Genomic DNA, 27,592 nt, shown 5'->3' on the forward strand with positions numbered 1-27,592 from the left:
CTATGGACGACAAATCCACACATAGGTGACACAGGGCCATGATTAGCTGTACTGGGCAACCTACAGAGGTGGGGGGCGGGGGCACAGGGCCATGCCTAACGGAGGGGCCTAGCCTACGGAAATCGCCCTGGCCTAGGGTTAGCCACAGCCCTCCTCCCCACCCAGACACCTCCACTGCGCGCAAAGTCAGCAGAATGTATTTGTACTCACCCCCTTGTGTCTGCTGTGATGTCCTCACGCGCCCATCCAAATTGGGGTAGGCCACCGCCAGGATCCGGGACATCAGGGGGGTCAATTGACGAGTGCCACCCCTCCTACGTTGGGAGGACATCCCCAGCAGAGCCTCCGCGGTCTTCCTGCTCCCGCGGCGGATGTCCTCCCACCTCTTGCGGCAGTGGGTGCCCTGTCTATTGTGGACCCCCAGGGTCCGGATGTCCTTGGCGATGGCACGCCAAATGTCGATTTTCTGATGAGCGCTGACCTATGTGACATGTACAGGGGGAGAAAAATAAACAATAATTTTCTGCATGCTCGATGTGAGTGGCCCCCCATCCCCACCCATCCCCACCCTTGCCATGTGGCACATGCTCTCATCTGTCGTTTGATGCATGCCTCATTCGCTCCCCTCCCCACCATCGTTCATTCACCCCACTCAACCCAGGCATTGGCCACAAAGCATGGTCCCAGTGTACTTACCTGTTGGTCTGGAGGACAGTAGAGTAGCGCATACTGGGGGAGGACCCCATCCACGAGTTTCTCCAATTCTTCAGAAGTGAAGTCAGGGGCCCTTTCCCCAGTCGCAGCAGCCATTGTCTCTTCCAGACCGAGGTCACAGCAGCACTTGCAGTATAGGTCCTCTCCTGTGGATGATCAGGTATCGAGTGATTAAGCAGATAGAAAATGGCGGTCACGTACCGCGACCGCCGGCGCACATCATCATTGGCTCCTGAGACCCACAGGGTTCAATGTTAACCAATGCAGCTTTGCGCCGCGATCTTCGACCGCCTCCCGCCACGGTGTGCCACGCCAGCGCATTGACCTCACATCCCACTGTCGCACTTCACAGGTCAGCCAGCCGCCATTTCAAGGGCCCACATGGCTTAAAATCTACTGCGTCACACATACCTAGGCCTTGCATCAACACTCATACAAGCCATTCAATGCATTGAGAATTGTGTACTGTGCAAACTGTGGGAACGTACCTGTGGGTTGATTGACTCTGTGCTCCATGTTGTCCTTCCTAGGCATCGTCCGCTGGGACTTGCGAGGAGATGGAGGAATCTTCCCGTGTACAGACCGCTGGTGGACCTGTCGACAATGGAAGAAAGACATGTCATACTGACATACAGGCTTGACAGAGCAACTATACAGGAACTGTGTGCCCAACTGGAGCCAGACCTGATGTCACCCATCCGCCAACCCACAGGGATTCCCCCTCTAGTGCAGGTTCTGTCAGTACTCCATTTCTTGGCAAGTGGGTCATTCCAAACTACAGTGGCCATTTCATCAGGGATGTCACAGCCTATGTTTTCCAAGGTGTTGTCCAGAGTGTTGTCTGCCCTGTTGAAATACATGCGGAGCTACATTGTTTTCCCTGAGGTGGGCGATTTGGCTACGGTGAAGGGTGATTTCTATGCGCTTGGACATATTCCCAACATCATTGGTGCAATTGATGGGACACATGTTGCTTTGGTCCCCCCCAGCACGAGTGAACAGGTGTACAGGAACAGAAAAAGTTATCATTCCATGAATGTCCAGGTGGTCTGTTTGGCTGACCAGTACATCTCCCATGTAAATGCCAAGTTCCCTGGGTCAGTGCATGACGAGTACATCATGCGAAATAGCAGCATCCCTTACCTGATGGAACTACTTCAGAGACACAGTGTGTGGCTAATTGGTGACTCTGGTTACCCTAACCTGTCATGGCTACTGACCCCAGTGAGGAATCCCAGGACAAGGGCAGAGGAACGGTACAATGAGGCCCATGGGTGTACTAGGAGGGTGATCGAGCGGACCTTCGGCCTCCTGAAGGCCAGGTTTAGGTGCCTCCATATGACAGGTGGATCCCTAATGTACTCACCAAAGAAGGTGTGCCATATCTTCGTGGCCTGCTGTATGCTTCACAACCTGGCTTTGCGCCGCCAGGTGCCTTTCCTGCAGGAGGATGGTCCAGATGGTGGTGTTGTGGCAGCTGTGGAGCCTGCGGAGAGTGAAGAGGAGGAAGACGAAGAGGACGACACAGACAACAGGGACAGAGTAATACAGCAGTATTTTCAATAACATACAGGTAAGAATCAACACCGGAATTTACATTTACTTAAAGTCTCCTGCCTCTCTACTGTCTGAGTTTCCACCCAGTGTATGTTCACTGAGTTGTGTCTTTCCCTTCCAATTTGCTTTGTTTCCCCATGGACTACAGCTGTGTGACAGTGGTATGTTGTCATCACAATGTAACTGGACATTTTGGCACGGTTCTGTGTAATACATTTGTTCAAAAATACAGGCAGACTCCAGATTATTTTTGTGCAATAAGTGTGTTTATTAAAGTGTAAAAATTTGGGAAATGGTTGCAATTCGGTGATGGGTGATGGTGGAGGAATGTCCATGGCAGAGTCCAGATTTTCAGTCTCACAGGTGCATTGTCCATATGCCTGTGGAAGGTGGAGCAGGGGCAGTTTAAGGTTGGACAGGGTGACAATGTGGGACAGTGGGATGACAATCAGGGGGTATCCTTTCCTGATGGGGGTCTTGGCATCCTACTCTGTCTTCTTCCTAGATCTCAGGCACCGCTTGCGGGGTGGTTCTCCTTCTGCAGGGGGTGGGGTTCTGGTGGCCGGTTGTTCTTGTGTCGGGGCCTCCTGTCCACTAGCGCCGGCGGAGGTGGTAGCCTGTTCTTGGTCCATGCTAGTGACAGGGGCCCTTTGTGGTGTCACATGGTCCCGCAATGTGCTGACAATCTGATTGAGAGCCACAACGATGGTGCCCATTGCGGAACTGATGATTCTGAGTTCTTCCCTGAACCCCATAAACTGTTCCTCCTGCAGTACCTGGATCTCCTGGAACCTGGCCAGGACCGTCGCCATCGTCTCCTGGGAGCGGTGGTATGCTCCCATGATGGAGGAGAGGGCCTCGTGGAGAGTGGGTTCCCTAGGCCTGTCCCCCCCCTGTCGCATAGCAGCCCTCCCAGTTCCCCTGTTTCCCTGGGCCTCTGTCCCCTGGACCGTGTGCCCACTACCACTGCCCCCAGGTCCCTGTTGTTGTTGGGGTGGTGGGTTAACCTGGGTGCCCTGTAGTGGTGGACACACCGCTGATTGACGTGTCCTGGAGACAGAGGCATGGGCCCGCTGGGTGGGTGCTGTACTGGTGTTCCCAGAGGGGGGTAGGTCTGAGGTGGCCTGTGGCTGTCTGAGGGGAACCGACTGTCCCGAGGTCCCCGATGGGCCGGGCTGGTCATCTGGGTCCAGGGAGACAGAGCTGCTGTCATCACTGTGGGCCTCTTCTGGGGATGGAATGGACATTTCTGGACCCTCCTGGGCGGAGTCGTGGCGTTCGGGTCCTGCAGGGGTATAAGAGTATGGTTATTGCTTCTGTGTGTGCCATAGTGTGCAATGGGTGGGCGCCCGTGTACCCCAGTGCTGGCATTCCCTTGTGGGGGCTGTTGTGACGGTGGTTTGGGGGTGGATGGGTATGTGCAGTGGGCATGCTTAGGTGATGGGTGTCCATGGTTTGTGGTCGCATGCAGGGCTTGGTGTTGGGATGGGTGGGTTGTGATGGTGAGACATTAGCAAGGAGGATGTGTGATGGGGTTGGGGGGGAGGGCGGGGGTATGATTTGCCATGCCGGTGGGTGGGGGCGGATGAAGTAGTTGAGATTCGACTTACCAGAGTCCATTCCTCCGCCTACTCCTGCGAGGCCCTCAGGATGCAGGATCGCCAAGACCTGTTCCTCCCATGTTGTAAATTCTGGGGGTTGAGGTGGGGGTCCGCCACCAGTCTTCTGCACCGCAATGTTGTGTCTGGATACCATGGAACGCACCTTCCCCCGTAGGTCGTTCCACCGCTTCCTGATGTCATCCCGATTTCGTGGATGCTGTCCCACAGCGTTGACCCTGTCCACTATTCTTTGCCATAGCTCCATCTTCCTGGCAATGGTGGTGTGCTGCACCTGTGCCCCGAAGAGCTGGGGCTCTACCCGAACTATGTCCTCCACCATGACCCTGAGTTCAGCGTCTGAAAACCTTGGGTGTCTTTGGGGTGCCATGGGGTGGTGTGGATGAGGTGTGGGGTGACGTTTGTGGTGATGAGTGTGGTGCGTGTGGTGGTGTGTGGGGTTTTGTGCGTGGATGTTGTGTGAGTGATGGTGTTATGTGCCTGTGAATGCTCTGTACTAGCTGGTGGTGTCTCTCTCTGGCCTTAGTCAATAAATGTTGGTCGTAGGGGTTTGTGGGTGATGTGGGTGTGTGTTTTATATTGTGTTGGGTGTGTGGGAGTGGTGTTAGTATGTGTATCAGGTGTGTGTGTTTCAAAATGACCAATGTGGCAGTGTTTTGGAGCTGTGTGTGTATTTTGACTGCGGCGGTGTGTACCGCCAATGGAATACCGCGGTTGAAAGACCGCCGCGTGGATTCGTGGGTCGGAATGGAATGGGCGTATTTCTGTTGCCGTGACGATTGAGGTTTGGTCATCGCCAGTTTCTCGCTGGCCGTTGGTGTGGCGGACTTTTGTGAATGTCTGGTTTTTGGCAGTTTGCCTGTTGCGGGTCAGAATGACCGTGGCGGTTTCCTGCGGCAGCGGCTGTGTTATGGCGGTCTTCTGACCGGCGGTAAGCGCCTTTTACCGCCGAGGTCAGAATGACCCCCATAATGTGCAAAGCGTCAGGGAGATATGTTCCTAAAATCCACAACACAATGAATTGCAAATTCCAAGGAAATAACCACTAATGACTGGCACCCCTTACAATGACATACCCTGATTTCATCAGTAGATGCCATTAGTCCGTTGGATGTTGGAGAGACCCAGAGATTTGCAAGTACTTGTAGAAGGCCCTCAACATATTGCCCAATGGGAAACTATATCACTGTCTCCATTTCAGTCATGCAAACCCAGGTGTGTGTGGATGAATGGTTGTGCCCAAACACGTGCGATTCCAACATAACTGCACATCTCTCCATGATGCGTGCCAACAGTCAGGTTACAAACCTTCCCCAATTAAACATGTGCAGTGCACCTTGCTACATGAAACCACATCAATGGCTATAAGGCTGCGACTGCCTATGGCTGTGTCCTCCATGGTCGCATCCGCTTACCATGTGGACGACTTCCGCCCGCTGTCATGGGTGGTTCCTAATGTCTAGTAGAGTAGGTCAGGTATCTGCTAATTTGGAGTCCTATAATTCTGTATTTGGCTTTCTAAACTTACACCTACAGTACCTGTACATCACAAACATCATTATCATGTCTTGTCATGTAGGTCCCTCTCCTCAACCACTATTGTAGTACGTTGAAGGGCACAGATGACAATTTACAGCGGTGCGTTGTACACCACCGCCATCTGTCTTTTTGGGGGTTGAAATATACAATCACATTTTGATTGGAAATCTTTGAGTTTTGTTTAAATGCTTGTTTTGGACAGATGTTGAAAACAATGAGGGTCACATGTGATCCTTATGTAGTTGGCAGCTGTGATTTGCACTGGGTGTCATGTCTATCCAGTCAGAAATGCTTTGTCACATGATATCATTGGCTGGCAATACGTATGTTGATGTGGACACACTGACTAATGTTACAACTTTATGTCAACCATAGGTACCCTGGGAGATGGAGGATGTGACAACCTACTGTTTACCATCCACTGCCACACCTTCAGACCATGGAAGAAAATCATATCATCATGTACTACCACTGGATAGGCAAACAATAGTCGACTTCTGCAATCAGTTGGAACCAGGTCTGAGGCCAGCTATTAGTTATCCAACCTGCATACCACCCACTGTACAAGTAATTTCAGTATTGCACTTCCTAACCACAGGGTCCTCCCAACATACAGTGATCCTATTTGCTGGTATGTCCCAACTTATGTTCAGTCTGGTGTTGAAGGATTTCCTCTCAGCAATGTTGAAACACATTGACAGCTATATCAGGTTCCCTCGACGTGGGGATTTAGCCAATGTGAAGGCTGACTTCTATGGTTTGTGCCACCTCCCACATGTGGTAGGGGCCATTGATGGCACACTTGTTGGATTGGAGCCACTGCAGGCCACTGAACAAGTCTATCGCAACAGAAAGAACTTCCATTCCACTAATGTGCAAGTTGTCTGTTTGGGAGATCTGTACATTTAACAAATCTGTGCCCATTATCTGGGTTGAGTCCATGATTCCTTCATCATGCAGAATAACACCATACCCTAGCTGATGTCACAACTGCACCCAGAGATGGCCTGGCTGATTGGTAAGTCTAATCTGTCCTGATTGTGTGTGAGCAATGTCAGGTGCTACAATTATGAAATGAGTGACTCCTTTTGCACTTTTGTCCTATTCCTTGACAAGAGGCTCAGCATATCCAAACAGTCCTTGGTTGTTGACACCACTGAGGAATCAAACTATATAAGGAGAAGTCCACTTCAGTGAGGACAATGGAAGAACATGGGAACCAGTGAGGTGGGCTTTTGTTGCTCCTAAAAAAAAAGATTTTGCTGTCTTGACCAGACTGGTGGAGCCCTCCTCTACTCACTACTCGGGAAAGTGTGTCAGATCATTGTGGCATGGCGCATGCTCCACAACATCGCCTTACAGAGGAATATCCTGTGCATCCCAGAGGAGGGGGAGTCTGCAGTACTACCATTGAGACTCCTAAAATGCCAAGTGAGGATGGCAGTGGTGAAGAGGAAGGAGCTGACTTGAGAGAATATCTGATCCACAGCTACTTTTCATGAGTGTAAGTATGTCGTGTGATGTCATGACTGTGACTGTACAATGAACTGTAATTGTGGGATTGAGTGGAGTTGAATGTTTTGGAAACAGCTAGGGAGCTGATCCTCTGCAATATTCAGCCACAGTCTGCTTGATAAGTTAGCTTTTGACATCCTCACCTTGATTATGTTGCTTTGTTTTTGTCAGTTTCCTTGCAATGTACTTTGTTTTGCTATGTGACTTGTGCCATAGGTATGATTTGAAGCCTATACTCCCTGTGTTGCTCTTTGCACAGGTACCTTCACCATGTCATCTTCATGTGGGAATTTCACAGTTGTGACATTGGCAGATATCTGATGCTGTTCCTAAGTACAAAGTGGTCATGAATTGTTCCAGGTAGTGTAGGTTGCAGAGTTTGTATGTATAAGACATGTACCAAGAGAGTTTGCACAGTGTTTGGGTTGAGTTACAGAAGTGCATATTGGACTTGTTTTGTGTCTTGTGGTGGGCCTGATGCATCATGTATATCATCATGTGGTCATAGGATATGTAGTCCTAGCTTTGACAAAGTCATTTTATGTTCGCATTGGCTAAACACTTATTTTTGAGATATGTTTGTGTCATACCACCAGATGCATGAGCTTTAGATTAGCCTGTGATCAATCTGTGATGGTCCTGTGATTAATGCTGTTATGCTGGCATCTGTCTGTATCTTGCATAATGTGATGTTGGATTACTTTGGTGTGGTATGTGATAAAGCTCAAGCTTGTGACATAAACAACTTTAATGTAAATCTATTCTGCAGGACAATGTCTGACAAATCCCTTCCTTTCGTGGTCTGGGGGTCTGTACCTTGAAATATATACTTTGACTCAGTATGAGTCATACACTCTTGTGTCTAAAAGTCCCGACATATTGACAGCCTATGTTCTGTACACTGGAATTACATTTTTGGTTTGACCAGACTATTGTAATAATGTGTTTGTGTGTAATAGTTGTAATCCTAAGCTGGACACTGTGTACCTCTAACATATCCTTCCTTGTATAAGTAGCTTGTGTCTTCATCAAATGGTTCACATGGCCTCAAATCACAACAAAGCAAAAAGTTGAAAATTAGGCAAGCAGATAATGAGTTTGTGATGGGTGACTTTATTACAATGCTAATGCAGAAAATATATTTGGAACATGACGAAAGAAAAAAGTAAAGTGAAGGGGTCAGTCATGGTGAATTAGATCTTTGGAGTAGAACCCACACCATTGGGAGTCCAAAGTCCAGAGTACTCCTCTCATTGGACATGGTAGGTGGTTCTGTATCAGTCAATAGAGTGAATGTGTGGAACACAAAGGAGGTACTTCAGAAAGAGGTCACTTGCTGGCAGTGGTGAGTGTCTTGCTATCTTCACCTTCTGAATTCTTCACTGGATGTCCCCACTTGCATGGTGGGGGGATCTGGTGTTACAGAGACAGGGGTGTCTGGGGCTGGTTGTTCCTCTATCAGGGCCTCCCATCTAGTGGCTGGCACCGATGTAGATGTGCCTGGTGTTGATGAGCCAAAGAAAGGGGTAGACTGTTGTTGAAAAGTCCTGCTCGGAGTGGTGTTAATGTCCCTCAACACCCCTGTTAGGGAGGCCATATTGGTATTGTGGGCCTCCATCTGTTCCTACATGTCCCTATGCAAGTCCCTCTGTAGTTGCTTGGTTTCACAGAGTACAGTGAAGACCAGGCCCATCACGCCTTGGGACTACTTACATTAGACCCTTAAGATGTGGCTGATGGTGTCCTGGCAAGGATCAGACCGAGTGTCCTCACCCCGCTGTCCCACCGCAGCCATCCCACCTACCCTACCCCCATGGGCATCTGTCCTTGCCACAGGAGGCCCTCGCCAACTGGATCCTGGAACTTCATTGTTGTAAGTATGGCGCTGTAACTCAGAATCAAGGATTGGGGGCACAAGATGGTAGACACTGTGCTAGGGAGACAGGTTGGGGGGGTAATGGTTGCCTGTGATTTTCAGGCAACCGGGCTGGGAGGTGTTGATATGGCCACAGTGAGACCCACTATTGGTGTCTGACCAGGTTGTCCAGATGGGCCAAAATCATTCTCCACATCCAGACGTCCAGGAATGTCTTCTTCACTAAGGGCTTCATCCAGTGGGGTAGTGAAGGTCTCTTATGTGGCCTCTGTTTGCCTAGTGGCAACTCGACCTGTTGATGTGAAATGTATAATGTTACAGGTTGTATTGTGACATCCACCTCCAACAGTTTAGTGTTAAAGTCAGCAGAGAACTTGTACAAAGTTAAGTTGCAATTAATCCTATTGTGGCAATTACCCATGGAATTGGTTTTATTGGCATGCCATTTGTGAAGCATGGCTATTCCACTTAAGTCAAGCAGCTGCTGAAATGTGCAGATCATTTGAACTTAGGAGGATGGCCAGAGAATGCCACCTTGCCGCTGGTGCAGGCAAAACAGTGGCTAGGCAAGATATGGCTTTGGCGATTTTGAGGCCTATTTGATTATGATGCAGGCAGACTGAGGACTGTGTTGTATATGTGACTGGAGTAATCTTGCGGTCAGTGGACTGTGAATGTGTCTGCAGACAATACCATCCTGGTTATGCATCTTGAAGCATTAGGGATCATTGTTCTTCACACTGGATAAAGTGTAATTTCTGTCCTCAAATATTTACTCTTGGGTTAGCAAGTCAAGATGGATCTATGTTGACAGATATGTCTCTGATATGGGCATGCTCTGTGCTTGATCACTCCCAGGTGAGTATACTTCATTTGAAAGTTGGCAAACAGTATATTTAGGCATGTACTCATCATGCAGGTGGTTGGAGTTAGAGAAATAGTGCCTCCTGGGAGTTGCAGTCATGTCACTCTTTATGCTGCACAACCTTGACAAATGCTATACTCTCAGGTGAGTACACTTCATTTGAGAGTTAACAAACAGGCATATTTAGGCAAGTGACCACTGTGCTGCTGGTTTTAGTTAGAGAAACAGCACCTCCTGGAAGTTGCAGTCATTTCACTCTTTATACTGCACAACCTTGACAGATGTTATACTCTCAGGTGAGTAAACTTAATTTGAGAGTTAACAAACAGGCATATTTAGGCAAGTGACTACTGTGCTGCTGCTGGTTTAAGTTAGAGAAACAGCGCCTCCTGGAAGTTGCAGTCATGTCACTCTCTATTCCTCACACAATTAACAAATGTTGTCCTGCCAGCTGAATAAACTTCATTTGAGAGGTAACAAACAGGTGTATTTAGGCAAGTGACCACTGTGCTGATGTATGGAGTTAGAGAAACTGTGCCTTCTGGGAGTTGCAATCATGTTGGTCCCTGTGCTACACACACTATACAAATGTTATTTCCCCAGGTGAGTACACTTCAATTGGGAGTTGTCAAATAGGGGTCTTTGGACAAGTGAACACATGGCTGGTGAGCGGAGTACCAGTAAAAGTGGCAAAAGGTGAGCAATGAGCATGCATGACATTGCATTTTTGTGACATTTTTTGTGTTGTGACTTATCAGACTTCACTTCCTGAGGTATTCGTGTCAAGTCCTTAGGATGCAGGGTAGCCAATGTTGGGCCTGGCCCTTTTGGCAGGTTCATTCCCTGACTTTTGGCCTCCTTCGTCCTATTTTTTTCTGACCTCTCACTGTTGGCTCTAGGACTCTGAGCACTTTATCACTACTGATCAGTGCTAAAGTGTAGGTGCTCTCCCTTCTGAAGTTGGTATGATTGGCTTATACCTAAGTGGCATTTTTAATTTACCTGTAAGTCCCTTGTACACAGGTATCTCTGTAACCAGGGCCTGTAAATTAAATGCTACTAGTGGGCCTGCAGTATTGCCTGCGCTACCCACTGAAGTAGCCTTTCAAACCTGTCTGAGGCCTCCTAACACAGGGCCTTCATGCTCAGTGTTCTGCCACAGGACCTGGCATCTAAATTTACTTGCCAGGCCCAGAACTCCCCTTTTACTATATATATGTCACCCCTAAGGTGGGCCCTAGCTAGCCCTAAGGGAAAGGTGCTATGTTTGTAGAATGCAGGACATGTGCCTAGTAGTGTGGCCTATCCTGTTAGTAACAAACAGCCTATTTAGTTTCTCACTGCTGTGAGTGCTGCCTTATCATAGGATTGCATTGGAAATGCCCTGGCATATGTCTAGGGGGTATTTTCTGATTTATGAGTGGTAACTTAGGCATGGTTTGTATGATTGTAATGGTGGTGAGAAATACTGCTTACTGGTTTAGTGAGCATTTCTCTGTGCTTATGACTCTGGTGTTTTGCAGCTTGACTCCAATCCACCTCTGGGGAGAGTGACAGTTGAGCTTTGTGCATACTTTTCAGACAGCCTGTACACATGGAGTTTGGATGTGTCACAGAGGTGCACCTGCATTTTGAATAGTCTTCCAGGGCTGAGAAAAGTGGGAGGCGGGCCACACATGCATCTGTAAAGTCTGTGCCCTGGCCTCATACAAAAGGGTTGTTTAACCCCAACTGATGTTTGGAGCCTGTGCTGGAGGAGAGAGGGGGCACTCACAGAACCAGTTGTAACTGGTTGGAACCTCCTCTGCCCTTCTTTGTGAAACCCTTGAAAAACTTAGTATAAGTACAGGGTTTTTTCCCTACAATTTGAGGACATGTTGGAACTGAAACAGACTTGTAACTGGACACAGAATGCTGCTGGAGGGACTCACCAGGAACAGCCTTGGACTGCTGCTGCTGTGGTGAACTATGACCTGCCTGGTCACTCAGAGGAACTGCCAACTGCCTGCAACCCTTTGTGCTGGCAAGCTGCTAGGCTATGCCGCACTGTGCTCCATCTGTTATGTCCCCAGGGGCAAAGTGCTGTGGCCACTGACTCCTGCAAGTGCCTGAAGTGCATGACAAACACTTCCCTTATCCTGCTATAGCACCTGGAAGAGTGCTTTCTTCCTATTCTAAAGTGCTTTGTGAGCACTTTTCATTTGTGCAGTTTAGCGCTTTGAGAGCGCCTTCCTACTCAGCGCCGCAACCAGGGTGTTGTGTGCTTGATGGGGCTGAGCCGATTTCCAAAATCACTGCTGCAGCCTGGATGGGCTCTTCTCTTTAAGCGTGATTCGCGCTGCTTGGTGCACCCGGGGTACAAATATGGGATATCAGGAGTGAGTGTGCTCCTAGCGGTGCCCGCGGGGTGAAGTGTGCTCCGAGGAGCATCCCGGAGCACTAGAAGGCCCTCACATAGGGCCAATCACCACTACGGTCCAGGCAAATCTGCTGTGGAGATCGGGCGGGGAAGGAAGCCTTATTGTAGGCCCCTTGTCCAACTGGAACCCCTTGTTTGTGCTTTAGGCGGGCGGGGAAGGAAGCCTGACCAGAGGCCTCCCACCCCACTGGAGCTCTGATTGTGTTATGGAGACAGCAGTTGGGCCGGAAGCCTCGCCGAAGGCCCCCACTGCAAGGTCCCCACCAGAGGCCATCATTTTTGTTCTGGCTTTGCCCCCCCTTTTGGAGGGCCAGTTGTGGTGCCCCAAAGATTGCAGGCCCCAGGAGGGAACCCAATATAAAAACCAGAGGAGGTGCATGTCACCCCCTCCTCCCCACATCACTACAAGGCCCCCATTGTGCACACAGGAGCACTGGGGCCCCCCTTGTTGATCTTTGTGGGACTATGAGGCCCCCATTGTGCGCACAGGAGCACCAGGTGCCCCCTTGTTGATCTTTGTGGCACTGTAGGTGCCTGTCACACAGAAATACAGGTACTTTTAATGGACATATGCTTAGCCCCTGTTCCTTTTATTGGGCATGGTGTGACTGTGCCATATATTTGCTGATGTTCCTTTTATGAACATGACCTGTTGATAAGCTATTTATGACTTGCCATATTTTTCTAATGTTCCTGGTATGGGCATTTATGATATTTCTATGACAAGTGCATTTCTTTAGTAATGTGATTCCTGACTATTGCTTATGTTGCAGAATAATAGGTAACCTGGGTATTATGTGTAACTACTGCTGATTTATGCAGAGTAACTATGGTGTAACGTTCTCACAACTGCACTGACATGTTGTGTTTGGTCTAATTATGTTGCGTACAATACAGTTTATTTTTATATAACTTGGTGTTGTATTTCCTTAGTGGTGGGGATAGTGTGTCACATGTGCTGTGTGTGTTGTGCAAATGCTTTACACGTTGCCTCTGGGATAGGCCTGACTGCTCGTTCCAAGCTACCAAGAGGGTAAGCAGGGGTTATCTTGGACGTGGAACTCCCTTGACCTGACTAGAGTGCGTGAGTGCATACCCTAGCCAATCAGAAACCCCATTTCTAACAGCCAAGACCATCTCCTCCCCAGGAAAGAGGTGTAATGGGGCACTGGGAGGGCCAATGCCAGTCTTCTTGGCCTGTAGCTGGTACCCGGAGATCAGCGAATGGGCCTTGCCCCTGAAGTCATTCCATATCTTCCTAATGTACTCCTTTGTGTGCAGGGTTGTGCCCACAGCATTCACTCTTTCAATGATCCTGTCCCACGTTTCCATTTTCCTACTGAGAGAAGTATGCTGGACCTGTACTACAAACAATTGTGGCTTTACTCATATGATTTCACCTTCCATGTCTCTTAACTAATCTTCTGAAAAATGGGGACTTTTGGAACGTGACATGGTGGAAAAAAACTACGGGTGACAATGACTCACTAAACAGGGGAAGTGTAAAAGGTTGTGAATGGACAAAAGTGTGTGCAGGGTGTTCTATCTGATGGTGAAAAAAAGGTGTGCCTAACCTATGGATTGTTTGTGAAAAAAGTAATTCTGGCTTCTGTGTGTTGCATTAGGAATACAAAGGATTGTGGTCTGTGAAGGGGTGTATTTTTTGCGTGCTTTGTAAGTGTGTCCACTGTGGCAATGTGTGTCAGCCTTGTTGCTTTCAAATTCATCCAATGTGCAGTTGTCTTTTACTTTGCGAACTACAAACCACTGTGGTTTGGACCGCCATAGGGGACCGCCACAGCGAATGTGTATGCTTGGTGGTTGGTCAGGGTGCGGTCAGCACTGGAGGTCTGACTGGCTATATCCAGGCTGCTGCGCCACTGATGGTCTGCTATTTTTGCTTGCCGATCTGCGGTCCTGCCTGTATAAGTCGCATTCTGGCTGTCTGAAGATCGCCAACATGGCAGTCTTTTTGGGACTGCCAACATGGCGGTCTGGTGGTCCGACCACCAAACACTTGATGAGGTCCCCCAGTTTTAGATGTTTCCAAAATGAATAACACTGACTTGAGCTATTATTAGAACTGTCAAGACAAAATGCATTTATCCACCAAAACCTTGAGCCTAAATAGTGCAGATTACAGATATAATTCTGCAGTGCCTACCCTACAATGCAATATAAACTTTTTTTTGTAACATGAAATTTTAACTTTTTATTTTGTATTCTGTATTAAGTCAACACTTGTTGGACAAGCTACATGCAAATGTACATTTCATGTCCCGTAATTGGCACTGTGTGTTTTGTGAAGAGATGTGACCTTTTACCTTCCGCTTACATAAAATCTCAGTTATCCACCTAATGTCTTTTAAATTGTCCAATGGTCAAAATTAAAAAAAACTTTAATGAAGATTTGAAAAAACTTAATCACATGGAATACTATTTGGTAGTTCAGAGGTTGCACAAATCAACTGTTGTAAGATTAGATGTAGCAAGTGAAAATATTTTCATTATTGGTTAATTTTAGGTATGATGGAGTATATGAGATAGGTTTTAGGCATATGCCTCACCTGTTGATTTTAGAATTCAGTTGTGCATTATGAGTTTATTAGATTTCTATGCACTCTGAGAATGCAGTTAGCGTTTATAGCAGTGAGGGGCTGGTTTAAGAGCCCCTAGTGCCTTCTCACACCTGCTTGTGCCACATTAGTGTCATTTTTTATGCTAGTGTGGCCCAACGAGGCCAAAGTTGCCACGCCAAATTTACAATGTGCGCAATGCATGCATTGGGCTACTTTGTAAACATTTTGAGCTACATTATGCCTGCACCCAGCATAATATATGTAAACAGGCGTTCCCCCATGAGGAGGGCAGAAAAAAGGGCGCAAAGATGTCTAGAGAATTCTTTGCATCATTTTTTGGCACTTTTAATTCCTGCTCAGAGCAGGCGTTAAAAGGAGGCACACCATTGTTTTTAGTGGGCCTCAATGGGCTTTGCAGGATTAGCTTCAAGATTTTTGACGCTAGTATTGCAAAGCTCCGAGCTAGTGTAAAAAATGTTTTTCCTAGTTTCCCTAGCTACCTATATGGTGTGCTGTATCTTAGATATGGTGCACAGATGGTGGTGTAGGGGCGCTAAAGGGCGCAAGGAAAGTGGTGCTGCCCTGGGTATCATGATACAAAAATATTGTTGTCAAGAATATAGGGCCTGATTACAACTTTGGTGGAGGGTGTTAATCCGTCCCAAATGTGACAGATATCCTGCCTACCGTATTACGACTTCCATAGGATATAATGGACTCGTAATACGGCAGGTGTTCTATCCGTCACATTTGGGACAGATTAACACCCTCCTCCAAAGTTGTAATCAGGCCCATCGTTTTTTGGGTTAGTAATTTTTTTTTGAATAGCGTTGTTTATCATATAGTTTTCAATTATTTAGTTGTACATAATACCCATTTGTATTTATTTTAATATGTTTTAGTTCTCATATTAACTTTATGGCCCTCATCATGACATTGGCGGTAAGTGATAAAGTGGCGGAAATACCACCAACAGGCCAGCGGTAATTACCGCCAAACTATGACCATGGCGGTGAGAACTCCCATAGACCGCCAATATACAACACCATCCAAAAGGGCGTTAACACCACCCATGACGGCGGTCACCATCAACAGCCAGGCGGAAGACAAAGTAACGCCAACCATATTATGACACAGGAAACCACCAGGATTTCCGGTGTGGTGCCAATGTCATCAAAAGCCTGGCGGAAACAGAACACAGAAAACAAAAGACTCACCAACAAGTACATGGAAGCAAAACTTCAAGTCTTCCCGATGCTCTTCTACGCCATTCTCCACCTGGAAAACCAACACCGACTACAACGTCGAGTACATCTGCCTAGCACACAAGGGAAGGAGGGAGGAAAACGAGAGTGACACACACACACACAACACACACCATCCGCACACACACACCATACACACAACCAGCTGCAGACGTACAACAATGGCACACGACACACAGCACAATAAAACAAGGACCAGATTTCGGAAGTACTGAAAATGTATTAGCAAGGGAAAAGCCACTAGATGAACCTGAAATGTACAATTGTCCACAAAGGTCCAATGCCCAGTACAAAGTACAAAGGGCCCACATGGCCACAGTGCACAGTCCAAGGCCCAACTTGTCTCCTAACAGCAACTGCACTGAACTCTGCAGTGGCATCAATTTGCAAGTGGGCAGGCACCTCAGCCGAAGTTGGGAACTTCCTCACTGGTTCTGGAGGGGGAACCATGCCCATTTCTTTGTGCTGGGGAGTGCAAGGCCACAGTCTCTCGGGTGGGTGACTTTCCCACTGGTTGTGGACGGGCTCCATGCCCACTTCTCTGTGCTGGGGAGTGCAAGGCCACAGTCTCTGGAGTGGGTGGCTTGCCCACTGCTTCTGGAGGGGGATCCTTGTACAGCAGTCCCAGGAGGGTAGCCTACATGCCCTCTGCTAGAGGTGAGGGCTCCGTGACCACTGGTGGTGGTGTCACCCTGCCATCCTCCGCTGGAGGTGAGGGCTGCACTGTGTCAGCAGGTGAAGGTGCCTCCTGGGAAGCCTCTGCTGGAGGTGAGGGCTGCACTGTCTCAGCAGGTGAAGGTGCAGTCTCTGCAGGAGGAGTGGGCTGCACTGCCTTAGCTGGAGGTGAGGGCTCCGTGATCACTGGTGGTGGTGGGGGTGTCATCCTGCCAGCCTCTACAGGAGTCAAGGGCTTCTTCCACTTCATGGCAGAAGTCGAGGCCTTCGTCCCCTTCATGTCAGGAGGTACAGCCTCCTTCCCCTTCATGGCAGGAGTCGAATGCTTCTTCCCCTTCATGGCAGGAGTTGAGGGCTTCTTCCCCTTCATGGCAGGAGTTGAGGGCTTCTTCTCCTTCATGGCAGGAGGTGTGTCCTCCTTCCCATTCATGGTAGGAGACGAGTGCCTCTTACCCTTCATGACAGGAGTTGGGGGCTACTTCCCCTTTAAGGCAGTGACTGCGGGATCCTTACCCTTCCTAGCTGGTGGAGTAGCAACCATCACTGTCTTGCCTCCGCGACTAGGTGGTACCTCCACTGTCCGCATGGACTGTTTGGCTGAGGTGCTGGGCTGAGTCATTGGGACCCTGCTCTTATGGGCAGGACGGTTGGTGAGGGGGAGGAAAGAGGTCAAGTTGGGCAAGGGAAAACTTCTTAGGGACAGTGGGGTGGGAAGAGTGAGGAGGGCTGGGAGTGGAGGTTGATGGAGTGGTTGATGGAGGAGTGCGCCTGCTGGACTTGGGTGCAGGAGTATAGGAAGTGTGCTGATGTGAGGTGGATGGCTGTTGGGTGTCAGAGTGCTTGCGTTTGTGACCTTTAGGAGGGGGCGGACATGATTGGAGAGGACACAGGGGACACTTGCATGGATGTTGGGGTGGTGTCTGCTAATGAGCTGTGTGTGCTGATTGGAGTGGTGATGCTAGTAGTGGGTGTTGAAGTAGTTCATGCAGGTGTGAGTGTGGACGTGACTGTGTGGGAGGTGGAAGAGGAGGAGGAGGAGGAGGAGGGACAGTGGAGGCAGTAGATGTGGATGTATCTGCAACTGTCTGGTGTTTATGTGAGTGCTTGTGTGTTGAAGTGCGGTGCCTGTGTTTGACTGTGCCACTCTTGTGTGCTGTCTTGTGTGCATGCTCGTGTGCATGGGATGGGTTGGGATTTAGGGAACTGAGACTGGGAGGTAGTAGTTGGAGGGGGGGGCAGTAGGAACAGGGACAATGGCTAACATCAGAGAGGAGGCCCGAGCCTGAAACGATCTCTGTTGGACTGCCAGACTACTGTGGATGCCCTCCAGGAATGCATTGCATTGCTGCATCTGGGATGCCAGCCCCTGGATGGTATTCCCAATGGTTGACTGCCCTACAAAAATAGATCTCAGGAGGTCAATAGCCTCCTCACTCAGGGCAGCAGGACTCACTGGGGCAGGGCCTGAGGGGCCTGCGGCGAAGGAGATGCCCACCCTCCTAGGTGAGCAGGCACGGGCAACTCGCTGAGGGGCTACTGTGAGGCCAGTGTTGGTACGAGGGGTGGCGGCTGTAACTGCAGCTGGGGTGGTCACAGAGGTGTCTGCCACCACCAGGGAGCTTCCATTGGAGGAGGTATCTGAGTCTGTGTTGTCACCTCCTGTCTCCACCGTGGTGTTCCCCTCACCCTCCGTTCCACTGGTTCCCTTGGCTATGGTGGACTATGCCTCCTGGGTCCTGTGGGATGCAGCTCTTTCTGTCACCGGTGCCCCTGCTCCTCCACCAGATAATGCACACATGGACAGGTTGACAGAAGACAAAAGGGGGGGAGACAGAGAAAGGGAACACTGGGTTAATTTCTGCACCAACACCACAGTTGGCATACACAGCACCGTCACATACAGGGATCAGGATTGAGCACTATGCATTGTACTCCCATTGGTTTGCCAAGATGCCATAGCAACATGAGGGCCACACACGACCAACTGCACACCTCCTGGGTCCCACTAAGACCAATCTGACGTGGAATGCAACCTCGCTACGTTACCTTGTTTTCCCTTTCAACCATTACCCTGGAGCTGGATCACTCTGCAATGGCTGGCCTGGCATTAAGGGACACCCACTAACTGATACACAGCACCCGGATCCCATGCCACCTACAAAATATTGTTGTAAGGTCCACTGTACTCACCCCTTTGTGGCTGTTGTGATGCCTCTCAAGCGCCTATCCAGCTCAGGGTAGGCTACCACCAGTATGTGGGCCATCAGGGGGGTCAGGTTCTGACAGGCACCCCTTCCTCGTTGAGAGGACATCCCCAGATGGGCCTCCGCAGTCTTCCGTGAGCAGAGTCTCAGGTCCTCCCACTGTTTCTGACAGTGGGTGCTCCGCCTGCCAGAGACCCCCAGGGCCCACTCGTCCTTGGTGATGGCACACCATAATCCTTTCTTTTGATGGGTGCTGACCTGCAGAGGCGATATACATGGGAGGACACCATCACACATACAATCCAGCCTGTCACAGATATTTCCTTCACCATTGGCACACAAATCTTCTGGCGCACACTATGTACACCACCACAATACACCCCCCATTGACACGATGCATGCACACACATCTCCATGCATCCTTCTCACATTCATTGTGCCCAAGGTGTACTCACCTGGTGGTCTGGAGGCCCATACAGCAGTCCGTACAGGGATAGAACCCTATCCACCAATCGCTCCAACTCCTCCGAAGTAAAGGCAGGGTCCCTTTCCCAGGTCAAATGGGCCATGGTAGGTTCCAGACATAGGTCACAGCAGCACAAGCAGTGTAGGTGTTCTCCTGATGAAGGTCAGGAAACAAGTAAGGAATCAGATAGAAAATGGCGGTCACGTCCCTGGCGGTGTACACCGTCACCTCTGGCGCAGATCTCTATTGGCCACTGTACTCCATAGAGCCCCATATTATCCAATGAAGAATTGCACAGCAGTGTAAGACCGTCTTCTGCCACAACGCACAACATCGGCGGAGTTACCCCACTTCAACCTGTCCCTATATACATGACAGGTGGTTGCCATATCATGGTGATGGGCAGCGATCAGATTAACATTTACTGTGTCACTGCCTAGATTTGCACATACCTTGCCATTCCCACTGTCCCATCACATAAATGCAACATGCACATTGAAGCGGTGGTTCCATTGTTCAAATTGTGACAGCCTACTCACTCTTCTGTCTCTTAAATACCTACCGCTGTGGATGAATGGGAGGAGAAGGTGAACTCTCGTGTATAGACCCCTTGTGGACTTGGCTACACTGGAGGACAGGCACATTATACTGACTTATAGACTGGATAGGGCCACAGTTACAGAGCTGTGTGCCCAATTGGAGCCTGACCTGATATCAACTATCCATCACCCCACTGGGATCCCTCCTCTTGTGCAAGTGTTATCAGTGCTCCATTTCCTGGCAACTGGTTTTTTCCAAGTGACAGTGGGCTTGGCAACTGGAATGTCACAGCCAATGTTTTCTATCATGCTGGCAACGGTCTTGTCTGCCCTGGTGAAACACATTGCTTTCCCCCAGGTGGAAGATTTGGTCACTGTAAAGTCAGGATTCTATGCAATAGCCCATATCCTCAATATAATTGGGATGATTGACTGTACACATATTGCATTATCCCCCCCGCCAGAATGAACAGGTGTTCAGGAATCATATGAGTTTCCACTCACTGAATGCGCATATGGTATGCCTGGAGGATCAGTACATCTCCCATGTCACTGTCAAGTATCCTGGGTTGGTGCATGAACCTTTGTCTTGAGGAATAGCAGCATCACAAATGTGATGGCCCAACTACAGAGGCACAGGGTGTGGCTAATAGGTAAGCCAGATCCCCGACACACTGTATATCAGTGTATACCTTCAGGTGTTCTCCCATAGGATTGTGTAAGGCTAAATGTTGTCCCTCAATACTTTCAGGTGGCTCTGGCTACCCAAACCTATTGTGGCTGCTGACCCCTGTGAGGAATGCCAGGACAGGTGCTGAGGACCGTTATAATAAGTCACATGGGCGAACCAGAAGAATAATCGAGCGGACCTTCGGCTTCCTGAAGGCCAGGTTCAGGTGCCTCCATCTGACAGGTGGATCCCTGTGCTACTCACCCGGAAAGGTCTGCCAGATAGTTGTGGCATGCTGCATGTTGCACAACCTGCCCCTCAGACAACATGTGCCTTTCTTTTAGGAGGAGGGGACTGGAGATGACCCTGTGGCAGCAGTGGACTTGAGGACAGTGGGGATGAGGAGGCAGAGGATGAGGACAACAGAACATCAGTTATACGACAATACTTCCAATGACACACAGGTGAGACAGTGGAACTGACCATTACTCTGACTATTGATTTACCTGTGTGCCTGTGGCATGATGGCATTCACTTCCTTTGCATCTCAACTTACTGTCAGCTATGGCTTCTCATTTTCAAGATGTTGGTGACATGACAACATTGTCCTGATGTGATCACTACACACAGTTCCAGGTCATTATTTGTTAGCTATGACAGTGTTCAGATCATTTGCACTCGATGTGGCTGTTCCCACAAATCCACATTTAAGACACATAAAACAGTGTTACTCAAAATTGAGTTCAAGGGTGTTTGTTGTAGTGCTATAAAATTGAGGGTAAATTGCAATGGAATGGGGTGATTGTGGAGGTGAGTCCAGGATATTGTTCCAGTCTATTTGTAGCACAGGTCCAGTGTCCAAGGGGCTGTAGGAAGGGGAGCAAAGGCAGTTCAAAGTGGACAAGGTGACCGGGTGGGACATAAGGGGTACAATCAGGAGAGTCTCATTTCCTGGCGGTGGTCTTGGTCTTGGCAAGTGTGTCTGGTTTGCAGGGAACATTTACAGGGTGGTTCACCTTCCACAAGGGGAGGGGTGCTGGTGGCCTGTGGGTCCTGTGGTGGGGCCTCCTGTCCACTAGCTGCAGCAGATGTGGCGGGCTGGTCAATAGACTGGCTAGTGGTAGGGGCCTGCTGCTGTGCAGTCTATTCCTTCATGATGTTGGCCATGTCTGCCAGCACCCCTGCTATGGAGATCATTGAGGTGTTGAGGGCCTTCAAGTCCTCCCTGATCTCCTGATGGTGTTCCTCCTGCAGCCGCTTGTTCTTCTGCATGTTGTTCAGGATCTGGCCCATCGTGTCCTGGGATTGTTGGTAGGCACCCAGGACATTGGTGAGTGCCTCCTGGAGAGCCTGTTACATGGGCCTGTCCTCCCCCTGGTGCACAGTGGTCCTCCCAGTGTCCCTGTGGCCCTGAGCCCCTGTCCCCTGAACGTTGTGCCCACTGCCACTGACCCCAGGTCCCTTATTGTCTTGGGGGTGAGGTGTGGACAGGGGGCCCTGTACAGGTGGGCACACTGCTGATTGACGTGTCCTGGGGACCGAGGTGTGGGGGCGCTGAGTGGGTGCTGTGGTGTTGGTAACTGATGGGGGAGGCTCTGTGGTGGACTGGGAGTTGGCTGGGGTGATCGACTGACCAGTGGTCCTTGACGGGCCAGGTTGTTGATCTAGATCCTGGAGTCCAAAATTACTGTCATCACTGGGGGCATCTTGTCTTGGGGGACTGGATAGTCATGGCACCTCGTCTCCACTGAGATTGGATGGGGCACCTAGGGTGATGTAAGTGATGTATTATGCCTCATGTCGGTGACATATTGTACGTCCCTATCTTCCTCTCTATAGCTTCTGTTACCCTGCTACCTTTGTTTGTGTAGGGTGGCATATTGTGTGCTTGTTAGTTCTCCATGCTGCGCATGCTTTGGTGATGGGTGTCCATGCAGGGCTGGGAGGGCTGTCCATGCATTTGTATGACATGCAGGGATTGGCATTGTGATTAGTCATATGTGTAGGTGCAGTGTGTGGGATGGATTAAAGTGATGGGAGTGAGGTTAAGGGTGTGGGATGGCATGCAGGTATGGGGATGATAAGTGTTAAATGTTGACTTACCAGTGTCCAGTCATCTAGTTACTTCAGCAAGTCCCTCAGGATGCAGTAATGCCAAGACCTGAACCTCCCATGCTGTGAGCTGTGGGGGAGGAGGTGGGGGTCCACCGCCAGTCCTCAGTATTACAAGCTGGTGCCTTGCTGCCATGTAATGTACCTTCCCCTGTAGGTCATTCCACTTCTCCCTGATGTCGTCCCTTGTTCTTAGATTCTGTCTCATGGCGTGCACCCTATCCACAATTCTCCACCATAGCTCCCTCTTCCTTACAATGGAAATCGGCTGTACCTGTGCTCCAAACAGCTGGGGCTCTACCCTGACTATTTCCTCCACCATGACCCGCAACTCCTCATCTGTGAAACGGGGGTGCCTTTGTGGGGCCATGGGTGTTGTGTGTTGTGTGTAAGTGTGTTTGTGTTGGGTAGTGTTTTTGGTTGTGTGAAGTGGAGTGCGTAAGGGATGTATGGGTGTGTGTGTAGTTCTAACTGTGGTCTTGATGTCTGTCTGGTGGCAATGATTTGTATTCGTAAAGGGTTGTGGGTAATGTGGGTGTGTGTTTTATAGTGATGTGAGTGGGTGGGTGTGGTGTGTGTATCGGTGTCAGGTGTGTGTTTTTTTAATTGGCCAATGTTGTGTAGTTCAGTATTTGGGTGTCGATTCTGAGCACGGCGATGTGTAAAGCCAATGGTTTACCACGATTGAATGTCCACCGTTGTGATTCGTGGGTCATGATGTGGTAGGCATTGTTCTCTTGGCGTAATGGTATGGGTGTTGGTACCAACAGTTTACCACTGACCTTTGGGTTGGCAGATTTTTGTATGTGGCTGTATTCTGTCGGTTTGGTGTGTGTGTGACATAATGTGCTGAACGGATAATCGCCAGCGCAGCAGCATGTTGGTGGCCGTCAGCGTGGCGGTAAGCGTTTTTTACCGCCCATGTCGAAATTACCACATATGTGTTGCTACTGTTTGTATATTTGTTATTACCTTTTTAAAATATTGATTGCAATTTTAAGTGACTTTGATTTTTTTGTTTATTTTAATTGTTAATATTAATTTATCGTGTGGCAGTGGATTATTGGGTTTGTAGGTGGATAGGGTTGGAAGTTCTGTAAGTAATAATTATTAAACAATGAATATATTGTGGATAATTAAGCAAATAATACTAATTATATAAATTATGAAATACTTAAAAATTCTGCCGTGCCGGCGGTCCTCATACCTCCGTATTGCGAGTTACACAGGCAGGACCGCCATCTGCTAAGCAAAAACGTCAGAACGCTAGCAGTCTGTAACTTAGCGGTCCGAACTCCAGTGCCTTTAGCGCCGTGGTCAGCCAGAAGCATATTCAAACACAGTCGCCATGGTGGTCGAATGCCTTGGTCCATGTCCATCAAAGTACCAAACAAGTGTACATTAGATGAATTCAGAAACACCACAGCTGACACACATTGGTCCAGTGAACACACCTGCAACTCACACTATAAAACACACCCCTCCATATACCACAATCCTTTTGAATTCCAATGCAAGACACACCACTCATCTTGTCATCCAATTTTTGTCATAAGGCAGCCCTTTTTTTCACCACCACACTTTACACCCTTCACAGAGTGAATGCTGTAGGCACCACCCTGCACACAAAGGAGGACCTCAGGAAGAGGTGGAATGACCAGAGGCACAATGTTCATTCCCAGGTCTCCAGGCACCAAAAGCAGGCCAGGAAGTCTGATGGTGGCTCTCTCAGTGCCCCATTACAACTCTTTCCCTGGTAGGAGAAGGTCTTGACCATCCTGTATCCTGAGGGCTTGACAGGACTACCTGGGGGACTTGAGTCTGGTAAGTCACAAAACAAAAACTTTCACAAAACTACAATTTTCCGCATGCTAACCGCTCAGCTTTTGCCACTGTCTTGTTTACATACTTAACCAACATTCAATACCCAGAGTATCTGAGTGTTAACACAGTCATTGTACATTGTTGGATCCAACATCACAGCTACCAAGGCTCATCACAAGTCATATGTTCAAATGGTGCTCGTAATTGTTTCCATATCAAAAAATCTGTGTCTCAACATGTAAATGTATGTCCAAACTTAAATGCAGTCTGCATACAGACAAAATACTCCATATTTGTCTAGTGCATGTAGTAGAAAGATTTACCTACTTCAACCACCAGCCATGTTCACTTGCCAAAATACCCCTGTTTGCTAACTCTCAATTGAAGGGTACTCACCTGGGACAATACCATTTGTACAGTGTGTGTAGTAGAGAGAGTGAACTGACAGCAGCTCCCAGGAGGCCTTCCGCCTGGAACTCCAAACCCCAGCCCAGCGTCCACCTGTCCAAATACCCTGCTTCTTAACTCTCAATTGAAGTGTACTCACCAGGGAGGATACCATTCGAATAGTATGTGTAGTAGAGGGAGTGACATGATTGCAACTGCCATGAGGCCTTGTGTCTGTAACTCCAAACACCAGCCCAGTGCTAACTTGCCCCAATAACCTTTTTGTATTCTCTCAATTTAAGTGCTCCTACCTGATTTGATACCATTTGTATAGTGTGTGTAGTAGAGGGAGTGATGTGAATGCAACTTACCTCCAACCAGCAGCCCAGCATTCACTTGTCCAAATGCCCATGTTTGTTAACTTTCAATTTACTTTTATTCACCTGGAAGCATACAATTTGTCAAGTGTGTGAAGAAGGGGGAGCAACCTGACTGCAACTCCCAGGATGTCTTGCATCCATTACTCCAACTAGCAGCCCAGCATTCATTTATCCAAATACACCTGTTTGTAACCTCTCCAATGCTCTTGACTCACCTAGAAGTATAGCATTTGTCAAGTGTTAGGCAGTAGAAGGAGTGACCTGACTGAAAATCCCCAAAATCCCTGTTTCTGTAACTCTAACACCCAGCACACTGTTCAAATGTCAAAAGACACATGTTTGTTAATTCTCAAATGCTGTTTACTCACCTGGGAGGATACTTTTTGTCAAGTGCGTGGAGTGGAGGAACTGACCTGACAACAAATCCCAGGAGTCCCTGCTTCTGTAACTCCAACCACCAGCCCAGTGTTCACTTGCCCAAACACCCCTGTTGTTAACTCTCAATTTAGGTGTACTCACCTGGGAGTGATCAAGATACATATCATGCTCATCTCAGAGATATGTCTGTCTACCTAACTCCATGTTGACCTTCTAACCCAAGATGAAACTATTGACAGTAGGAATGACACCTTACCCAGTGTGTATAACAAGTATTACTAAGGCCTCAAGATGCATCACCAGATTGGTATCGGCAGCAGGCACATTGACACAGAACTGTGCACATGATGACTCCAGTCCTGAGTGTGGTTGCATCCCACTCAACTAGGCCTCTAAATGGCAAAATGTATATGCTGCCTCTCCACTGTGTTGGCTTCCTTGGGATAAAATGTCAATTTCAGGCCATTTTCCAAAGTGCAACTGATGTGCACATCTCATCAGGTGCTTGAGTCAAATTGGCTTGGCGTTCTTCACACATGTCATGTCAAATCACCCAATGCCATGGTTACTCGGCACAATTGGACTACCTACAACTTTACATTGTCCAAGGTCTCTGCTCACTGTAGCACAAAACCTTTGATGGTAGATGTCCCAATTTAATCAAGAGCAATGTACTTTTTTCATCAACAGGTGGATCTGTCGCTGGGCACATGGAGACACGGAACAGACTACCACTGCCACCCTGGATGAAGCCCTCAGTGACGACAACAGTGCATCTCAATGTGCCCACAACATCACCTTCCAGCCCTCTTCCATCAACATCACAGGAAGCCATTCACTCCCAACTTGTGTCCCTAGCACAGGGTCCACCATCTTGTGCCACCCAGTCCTGGATCCTGAGTTGCAGCTCAACACTTCAGACAATGAGGGTCCAGGAACAAGTAAGAGATGGCACCCTGAGGTAAGGGCACATGCCTGTTGTGGCAGGGTGCATGGGAGGGATGCTGTGGGTCAGCAGGGTTAAGCCACTGGGGCTGCTCCTGGCCAGGACACCATCAGCCACACCTTGGGCGTCTTTCAGAAGTCCCAAGGCGTGATGGGCCGGGTGTTGACCAAGCTCTGGGAACTCAAGCAACCACATAGGGACATTCATAGAGACATGTGTGAACAGATGCATGTCCTACCTAACAGGGGTGTTGAGGGGCATACACCACACTGAGCAGAGCTTTTCAAAACCAGTCTACGCTTTCCTTTGTCTCATCAACAGCAGGCCCATCAACATCTCGCCATCCACAGGAAGGGAGACCCTGCCATAGGAAGAACCAGCCACCGATACCCCTGCCTCTGTAGCAGCTGATCACCCTCCCCTTGCAAGCAGGGACATCCAGCAAAGAATCCAGGAGGTGCAGATGGCAAGACACCCACACCTGCCAACAAGTGACTTCTTCCTTAATTTCACCATTCACCATGACTGGCCCCTTCAAGTTCTGATGGGTCCACCACACTAGGGAGTGACCACTGGAGGTAGAACCTGATGATGACGAGGTTGATCCTGTGCCTCGGTGGCACTCCCCTCACACTCTGGACCACTTGGTCCCTCTGTGTCGGTGGTGTCAGGACTGGCAGTACTGTGGCCAAATGCTTCCCTACTTGGTTGTGCCCGTCTCCTTCACTTACCTTGGATGATGTTGCGATTACAAAGATTCACCACATGTTCCTGATCACACTTGAACAACAGCTTTGATTATCAAACATTACTATGATGCCTGGGGGCCCCAGCAACAAACTACATCAAAGTAGCTCCTACATATACCAAACCATACTCATGCATACCACATGAACTGTCAACAATTGCCCACAGGAAAAACAGGATCTCAGACTACTACAATTTCATCAGTGAAGTTGTGCAATCTCAGTTAATCATTGAACAAGTAAAAGATTGCATCACCTTTAATGCTTTGCCTCATTGAGCACACTTCCGTTATCTGTTGCCATACAGTAGTAGGCCA

The sequence above is a fragment of the Pleurodeles waltl genome, chromosome 8 (genome assembly GCF_031143425.1).
Source record: "Pleurodeles waltl isolate 20211129_DDA chromosome 8, aPleWal1.hap1.20221129, whole genome shotgun sequence".
Lineage (NCBI taxonomy): Eukaryota > Metazoa > Chordata > Amphibia > Caudata > Salamandridae > Pleurodeles > Pleurodeles waltl.